Raw genomic sequence first — 9,149 nt, 5'->3', positions numbered from 1 at the left:
TGGACTGACTGCTCTGAAATTGTGAGCAAAAATAAATCTGTTCTCCATTTATCTCAAGCACTTGTCTCAAGGAGGGAAGTGTCCAACATTCAGGGGAGTGGAATCATCTCCATGTGCATGGCTGCCTTGTGAGTAAGCTCTTTTCCACAAGCCTAGTTGCTCCAGTGATTGGCAAGTGGAGCATCCCTCCGAATGGCCTGGTCCATGGCGATGTCACTCAATACAATAAAAAGTAAGGTAATTCTGTATGTGCCTGGACACAGATGGAGCTGGAGGGTTTTATAATAAAGGAAATAGACCAGGCACAGAAAGGAAAAGACAATTTTAGCATCTCATTTTACCTTTAGTTTATTACACCAATTTTGATTTTTGAAAAAAATATTCTGGGGCTGGAGAGATGGCTCAGCGGTTAAGAACACTGGCTGTTCTTTCAGAAGACCCGGGTTCGAATCCCAGCACCCACATGGCAGCTCACAACTGTCCATAACTCCAGTTCCAGGGGATCTGACACCCTCTTCTGACCTCCACGGGCATTGCACGACATGGGTGCACTTACCTACATGCAGGCAATACACACATACACATAAAATAAAAAATAATAAAAAATTTCTCTATTTATCTTATGTGTATGTGTGTTTATCTTATGTGTATGTGTGTTGTGCCTGAATGTAAGTAAGTGCACCACATGCCTGCAATGCCTACAGAGGCCAGAAGAGGGCGTCAGATCCCCTGGAACTGGTGTTACAAACGGTTGTTAGCTGCCATGTGGGTGCTGGGAACTGAACCCAGGTCCTCTGAAAGAGTAGCCAGTGCTCTTAACCGCTAAGTCATCCCTCCAGCCCCTAATTTTCTTATCAATATAAAATAACATTCACAAGTGCCTTGTTCTTGATTCTTTGTGAAAATTCTTGGTTTATGGGTTGAGAAGGATCTTTACTATCATGACAAGAAAGTATCCCTCTAATCCCGTACTACTGGAGTTTTAGAAAGTTTAAAAGAGATGTTTGATATTATCAGTGTGCTCACAGCACATATGATTATCTTAGTTAATGCTTTGAGTTGTATGACAGATGTTTTCATTTGAACCAACCTTGCATTTTTTAAATAAATAACTATGGTTTATGTTACTAGTGAAAATTATTTTCACAGAAAGATAAAATTTGATTGTTAATCAACATTCAAATCTTATTTATTATTTAAAAGAATTCAGAATGAATCTTTTCTGACTGGGGGTTGGCTGTGACTAGCTGTTTGAAATTCCTGCCTTGACCTCCCCATAATGATGAACTGTACCCTGGAATTTTCAGCTGAACTAAACCTTTATTTCATCTAACGTGCTTTTGTGGTCAGGATATTTTATCACAGCAACAGAAACGAAACAGGACAGGTTCATTTGCTTGCTATATATGCATGAAGACCCGAGTTCGGATTCCTAGCACACAGTAAAAGCTAGGCATGTGGCACACACTTGTAAACCCAGTGGTGGGATGGCAGACACAGGCAGACGTGGGGCTCAGTGGTCGGACAGCCCAGCCAAGTCAATGGGTTCCAGGTTCGGCAAGAGACCCTGTCTCACAAAATAAGATGGAAATTCACAGAGGAAAACACCTGATGCCAACCTCTGGTGTGTACACACATGTGAACACATATGTACATTCACACACTTGTGCACACACCCACAATGAGCACATGCACACACACACACACAAACACTAGAAATAAATTAAGCTGTATTTATTTTTTCAAAAATATTTTATTATTTTTATTTTATGTGTATGAGTGTATTGCCTGCATGTGTATGAGTGTTGTGTACTGTAAGTGTACCTGTGTTTTGCAATGCCTTGGAACTGGAGTTATGTATGGTTGTTAGCTGCCATGTGGGAGCTGGGTTTTGAACCCAGGTCTTCTGCAAGAGCAGCCAGTGCTCTTTACTGCTGAGCCAGCTCTCCAGCATCCCCCAGTCCTTCTTATAAATCCTTTTTATTTTGAGGTAGGGCCTTGCTAAGTCACTCAGACTGGCTTTGAATTTTCCATGTAGCCCAGGCAGACCTTGAACTTGTGATTCTCCTGCCTCAAGCTCAAGAGTGCCTGGGATTACAAGCCTGTACTGAGGCCCAGGTTCCTGCCAATCTTTCTGAAATTCAAATGTGATCATTGGTCTTTTTGTTTCTGGTGTCTATTTTACTAAAAACCCACTGGGAGTGTTAGTCATAGGTTTAAACAGTGAAACAGACATATGTTCCCATCTTTATAGAGTTTACCCTCTAGAGAATCAGAAAATACTAAGTTCTATAAGGAAAACCAGAGCCTGCTTCAGAGGGCAGCTAGCAGAGTGACATTCAAATGAATAAAAGTCACACAGTAGGGCCTCAGAGTATTTCCCTGGGGCCTGGCATGCAGCTCTGCCTCGGTAGCCCCTGAACTCTGCTGGCTGGTCTACGCTGTGTGACTTGGCTGTAGGTCACCTGGCATCCTTTCCTCTTCTCCCATCCAGTCCCCACTGAGCCACTTAGAGCCAGCCTGGGTGAAAGCCCCGGGCTGAGCTCTTGCTTGGGGAAAAGCAGGAGGAGTAATCTGCAGCCGTTTCCCCACTTCAAGTAAAATTTGTTACTCAGCGTCGAGTGCTAGAGGGGAAATGTCAAGCCTGAAGGAAGATGTCACCATGCGTGCATGCACTTTAAATGAAGACTGTGTGCTCCCTGACCGTGTCAGAGAAGTTGTGACTTTTGTTAATGGGCTTTAAGTAGGATGTACTCCCTGCACTCCATGTACCAGTGCTGACCAGAGAACTGGGACTGACTTGACCATTGAGGAAAACAGATTTTCCTTTATAGATTGAGAAGGTGTGTTTGAATTTTATTGCTACTGTAACAAATGACTACATATTAATGGTTAACTACATGGATTGGTTGAGCTCAGCCTGGCATGCCTGGGTTTTCTGTTCAGGATCTCAGAAGGCAAAGGGCATTACCCACAGTGCAACTGAGGAAGGGAATTCTTAGCAGGATCACTCAGCACTGGAAGAATTTAGCTCCGCGCAGTTACAGGAGGCGGTGGATGAAAATTCCTGGAAAGAAGACACACCTGACTGACCACAGGTTGGTTAGATCTTCAAATTTGTAGAGATTTTAGAATGTTGTTGGCCAAGGGTCTGATTACCGGTTGTCCTGGGCTGAGCCTAAGTGGCACATCTAGGATGCAACCTCTACCCCTAAGGCTCATGGAACACAGAACAAGGGATGAAGAGAACACTGATGCATCTTACAGTTCTCATCAATGACGCTCCCTCATCAACAGAGGGCCAGGCACACAACAGGTCACAAACGGCCAAAACACAGAGATAAGAGTCTGCAGAGCGTGGGTCCTTGGACAGGACTCCTATATTAAAATCCATGCACCCAGGGCTCAGGGACTATCTTGGAAAAGGGGGAGGAAAGATTGTAAGAGCCAGGGAGGAGGTGCACAACCATATGGAAATAAAGTCCTCCAGGCTCCTGGGACCCTGCTCATAAGAACCTGCAGCAGTGGTGTCAGCATGCACAAGATCCATGCAAACTCAAGCCACAAAAACCCAGCACAGAACTGGGGAAATGCACGGCAGACCCCAGTCTTAGTTGAACTATTGGCAGAAGATTATTACTGAGGGTGAGGAAGAGCTGATCTTCCTAAAGGGAGGGACCCTAGATAGGCTGACTAGACCCTGATGGATGAACTTGCACTGAGGGACATCTGGGGACACTAACTTGACATGATAAGCTTCAACATAAATGACAGAATATATGAATTCCACTGGGGGGGCTATAGGAGGGCGCCGGTGAGGAAGGGGGTATAAAGATGATTGAGATGTTCTGAAATGCACAAAAACTCAATAAAAGCTAAAAAAACAAAAACAAAAACAAAAAAACCCCAACCAAATTGTCCTGGGCTGTGTTGGCCTCTTGAGGAGCCATTTTCCTCCTCTGTACTTGACCTAACTTCCATTGAATGCCTGTAAAACCTTTGGAGTGCATTCCCAGCATACCACTGGCTTCCCCAACCTTAGAGCTAAGAATGTCCTCAGGCAGCATCTGAGGCCTTGTAACCCAGCCTCCTCCACTCTGCTGTGACCTGTACTTGAAATGTGTTTTGAAAAGTGTTTAGGACAGAAGAATGGGTTGGGGGACATTAAGGATATTTGAAAAGCCCATATGGAAACCTATTTCATAAGCTTCATATATACATATTTTTCCACATATACATATAAAAGAGTTTCGGGGCTGGAGAGATGGCTCAGCGGTAAAGAACTCTGGTTGTTCTTGCAGAAGACCCGGGTTTGAATCCCAGCATCCACATGGCAGCTAACAACTGTCTAACTCTAGTCCCAGGGGATCCAACAGCCTCTTCTGACACCTCCGCGGGCATTACATGACAGGGGTGCACTTACCTACATGCAGACAATATATGCATACACATAAAATAGAAATAATAAAAGAGTTTCATTGGAGTTACCCTATACAGGGGCTGATGCTCCTCCCAGAAGCCTAGATTCTTAAATAAAAAGCCCGCGGCCAAGTGTGGGATACCTCCCCTTGAGTTGTTGGTCAGAGGTATCCCAAAGACCCCCAAAATAATGCAGGCTATCGCCATTGCTCTTTGATACCCAGCAAAGCTTGATGGCAAGACCCTATTACTGAGGACACCACAAGGTCATAGGACATGGAGAAATCAAGCTGGTATTGACCAGGAAGCTGCCTCCCTCTGGCTAACTTGTGTGCTGGAAGGTGAGGGGGGAACATCATCAACAGTCTTACCAATGAACACTTTGAATTGCAATAATGACCTGTGTGTGGCAAGATATGCCCATGGGGATAAGGTGGCCTAATGTTACAGGGGTTAACCAACCACCTTCTGATTGATTTAAGGTCTGTTCCACAGGAGGAAACACGTGCCTGGTACCATAACTGGCCGAGAACCCATGGTTGGGGAGCTCACAGGCCTCAGGGGTGAACTGACTACTCTCATTCTGCTAAATGGATGCAGTATCAAACTGACCTCTTAATTCCATATCTCTACACTTATAGGTTAGTGCAGCTCTTACATCCCATCAGAGAAGATTCTTCATGCAGTGAACAGTGGTTAGTGCTAGAACAAAGGTCAAAGTATAGAGAGTGGCTGCAGAGGGCTCAGCCACAAAGGGACATCTAGAACACTGCCCCCCATAAGGCTCAGGGACCATCATAGGGGAGGGACTGAAAGAGGGTAGGAACAAAGGACTGGGGAGGAGGTGGAGCACTGTCTTCTGGCCGTGATTGCACTCATGAGCTCACAGCAGCTGTGGCTGCCTACACAAGATCAAGCCAGTCAACATCCCAGCATGAAGGAGGAGAGGTGTTCATGAGCCCCCCTCCTAGCTGAGGAGCTATAGTCAGTTGATGGCTGCTTGGGGAGGGAAGAGTCAGTGTTCTTTGAGTGTGTGCCCCCCCACGCCCCTGTAGGTCAACCACACTCTAGTGGACAGCCCCCAAACCCAGAGCAGCACAAATTGGACTTTGTTGACTATTAAAATGAGGATAAAACAAGCTACAAAGTTGGGGTGGTTAGGGAGGTGAGGGTGGAGTTAAGGGTCATGATCATATGCATTGTATGAAATTCTCAAAGAATTAATAAAATATTTTGAAAAGTGGTTTGATTTATTGCTTTGTTTAGTTACTGTAAAAACTTCATGAGATTGCTACCTCATTGGACTGTGGTATGAGGGGCAGCCTGAATCTGTATTCTGAGGTCATTCATATTTGGTCCTGGAATCATCTCTTATTGCTGTGAGGTGAGAACTGTGTTTTGTGTCCACACTTGCACGATCTTTAGCTCACAGCTGTCTCTGTCTTCATCTATGCCATGTGGAGTTCATCAACCTGCTTTTTGGGGGCTCTTTTGGAGAGTTCTTTTGAATGCTCAGGCTCACCAAGGTAGCCCACTGTCATCCCTCCATATTACGGTCATTTTATGGCAGTCTTAATTACATCTGTAAAGCTCATTTTGTTTAATTTGATGAGCATTCATAGAACACTAGGTGTCAAAGTGATGGGAGTCAAAATCTTCCTTGCTGGCTCCCACAATGCCTACAACCCGTCAAGCCTCCTGAAACCCTCAGGTCTCCTCTGTTCTACTATCAACTCAAAGCACAAATCTCATTGGCTAAAAAGTACCAAATATCAGGCCCAGTGTGGTGGGTCACATCTTTAGTCCCAGCACTCGGGAGGCAGAGGCAGGCAGATCTCTGTGAGTTCAAGGCCATCCTGGTCTACACAGTGAGTTCCAGGTCAGCTGGGGCTACAGGGAGACCCTGTCTCAAAAAGACCAAAAAAAAAAAAAAAAATCATATCCAAACCAGAGGCAGGTGACAGGTCCCTTAAGTACTGCTAGTGGGCACAGGCATTTCATAGTTATGGACCGTGATAATGAAGAAACATGCTATTAGTCACCAAAGTACTGGATACAAAGCACAGGTTCTCCACCAAAATGACCTAAAGTGGAAACTGAGTCGTCCCAGGCCAAGGGAACCTGAAATCCAGCCGCGCAGAGTCTACCTGACTCAAGCCTGGGAGTGGCGGTGCGCTGTTCTCAGCTGGGACCCCACGCTGGCTTCCACTCCATCATCTTTCCTTCACTGTGAACGTGATGAAAGCAGGAGACAGAAACCCCTCAGGTACGGTGCGGACCCCAGAGCAGCCGCTCCGAGGGCATCTGTGCTGGAGTCAGAGATGCCAGAAGTGAGTTCCCGTTCCTGTTTCTTTGAAATCTCCTAAATGAGCATGTGACTGACACCTGGGTGGGTCAGGCGGACCGAGCAGCTCCCGAACCTCCCCATCCGTCACCGTCACCGCAGTCTGGCAGACCCCCTGCTTCTCTGCTCTCTCTCTTTCTGAAGCTCCCACCTATGAATCTATAATAAACTTCGCAAAACTCGCCCTCTATGGTTGGTGAATTTCATTCTTTGAGTTTGGCAGACAAGTACCTGGAAACCACTAGTCTGAGTCAGCTCTGGGGGAGGTTGAGTCCCCAGGACCCTGGTCCCCACCCCCTCAGCTAAGTACGAGAGCTGAGGGAGCCGGCATCACTCTCAGGTCACCCCAATATTCCTGAATCAACTGTGGCTGTTTTCAGCTGAACAGTTTTATCAACCTGCTTCCTGCTCACAGAAGTTTAGAAGACTGGAAATCCTCCCGAAACTTTTCCTTTCAGTCCCTTGGCTAGATACCCTAAGTGCTTCTTTATAAAAATCTTGTGGGTCCCACTGTTCTATGTCACCGACAAACTCTCCCCGGATTTCCCATTTAGAATGCTTTCTTTCCTTTGGAGATATTTTAGTCTGTAAATCAGTAAGTAAAGCCAGAACACAGGTGTTCCTTTGTTCTGAGTAAACTTGATCTCTGAGAATCTGACTTTAGGAAAATAATAGGACAGGAAGTAAATTGATTCTCTTTACTCTCCTGGCTACAGAGTTTGGACACCACACCAGCTCAGAGTTCTGCACCTGATTCGCTATTTACTTTCTACAAGTGGGATCAGTTCATGCTGTCAATGAGGTATCATAGAATATCGATCTGTAAGTCACTGGTTGGTGATACATGATAAGTGGTCCACACATAAATTTAATAGATAATAGATATACGATTGGCCCTTGAGTAGACAGAGTGAACTTTGAAGTGAGTAGCAACTGGGCCGTTCATTAAACCCAGCATTTCAAACTGGGTGAACAGGGCAGCAGTGTCAAGGACACACACCGTGGTGGTGAGGAAGAACGATAAAATGTAACAGAGACATTAATAATAAAGCAATGGATTTAACAGAGCAGTAAGAAAAAACTTACAGAATTGATTGGGGGTGAGTAGTTAGGTATTAGTATAGGTACAATTTTAAAGAGATGCTAATTTTCTCGCTTTGAAACCTAGTCAGAAATTATTTTAAGATGACAGAGACTGGAGAGAAAAACAAACAGGAAATTGAATACAATGTAAATAAATGAAAGGAACAGGTGTTGCGATCTCAGCACACAGCTAACAACCCTCGTAGAGACGAGACTGGGTGTGTATTTACATAGCTGCAGACTGACCTCTTTATCTGTATTCCCAAACAGCTTCCAAGGTCCTCTGTAATTTCCATGGTGCATCTAAACTGAAATCTGCACTTGACTACAAAATAACAGAGCTAGTCCATCATCATCTAGTGTCATCATTAAATCAGAAACTTCGTTTCAAGAACCCCAGAGGTCTTCCAAATGACAGAGATAAGATCACCTTAAAGGTGTGAATTCCTGAGATACCAACCTGAGAATTATCAGAGGACTCAGCAGTGGTAACAGAAGACCATGGAAAATACTGGTGAATTAGGCTCCTGTGTGGATTTTTCTTGTCCCTTGGACTGTTTATTGGTATCTGTAGGAAGGGGGTCAATTACCAAGAGTCTAGAAGTGAGAGACAGGAGTTTCATCAGTCAGGACAGAGAACTAGCTGGGAAGGAGAAGGGCGAAGAGCAGTGTTAGTGTAGACGATGGTAGGAGGGGAGTTTTCGGGGAGTCTACAGAGAAGCATTGAGATCTTTGTATGTGTGGTCTTGTGACATGTGCCAGGCATACTGAGTCAAATGACTGTCCCCAAAGATGTGAAGGTGACTTTATTTGGAAAAGGGCCTTTGCTGATGAAATAAAGGGTAAAAATCTTAAGATGCGATCATGCTAGCTTAGGGCAGGTCACAAGTGAAGAACAGAGTCTCTTCTTTACAGGAGAAGAGGGAAACTTCTGGGAGGGAAGACGAGGGGAGGATGCATGCAGAGGCGGGAGGAGCATCAGGCTCAGGGAGCACTCAGGGTTACCAACGGCCACCAGAAGCTAAGAGAGAGGCTCCCCTGAGAGCCCACAGAAACAACCAGCTGCCTGGCACTGTGATGGCAGAATTCCACCCCCCTCAACACTGACAGAATAACTCCCTTGTTCTAAGCCATGCATCTGGAGAGTGCGTTCTGTCACAACAACACAGGAACTAAACACAAGAGGAACTTGCTGTCTCACTGTTGGAGGACAGACACCATGGTGCTGGTAGGAGTCCAGGCCTCTCTCCTGGTTTCTGGCGGGCCCAGGCATTCCCAGAGGTCCCGTGGTTACCGACACCGC

Source organism: Nannospalax galili, unplaced genomic scaffold (genome assembly GCF_000622305.1).
Source record: "Nannospalax galili isolate Female #2095 unplaced genomic scaffold, S.galili_v1.0 scaffold192, whole genome shotgun sequence".
In the NCBI taxonomy this organism is placed as follows: Eukaryota; Metazoa; Chordata; class Mammalia; order Rodentia; family Spalacidae; genus Nannospalax; species Nannospalax galili.
Note: the sequence above shows the minus strand (reverse complement) of the source record.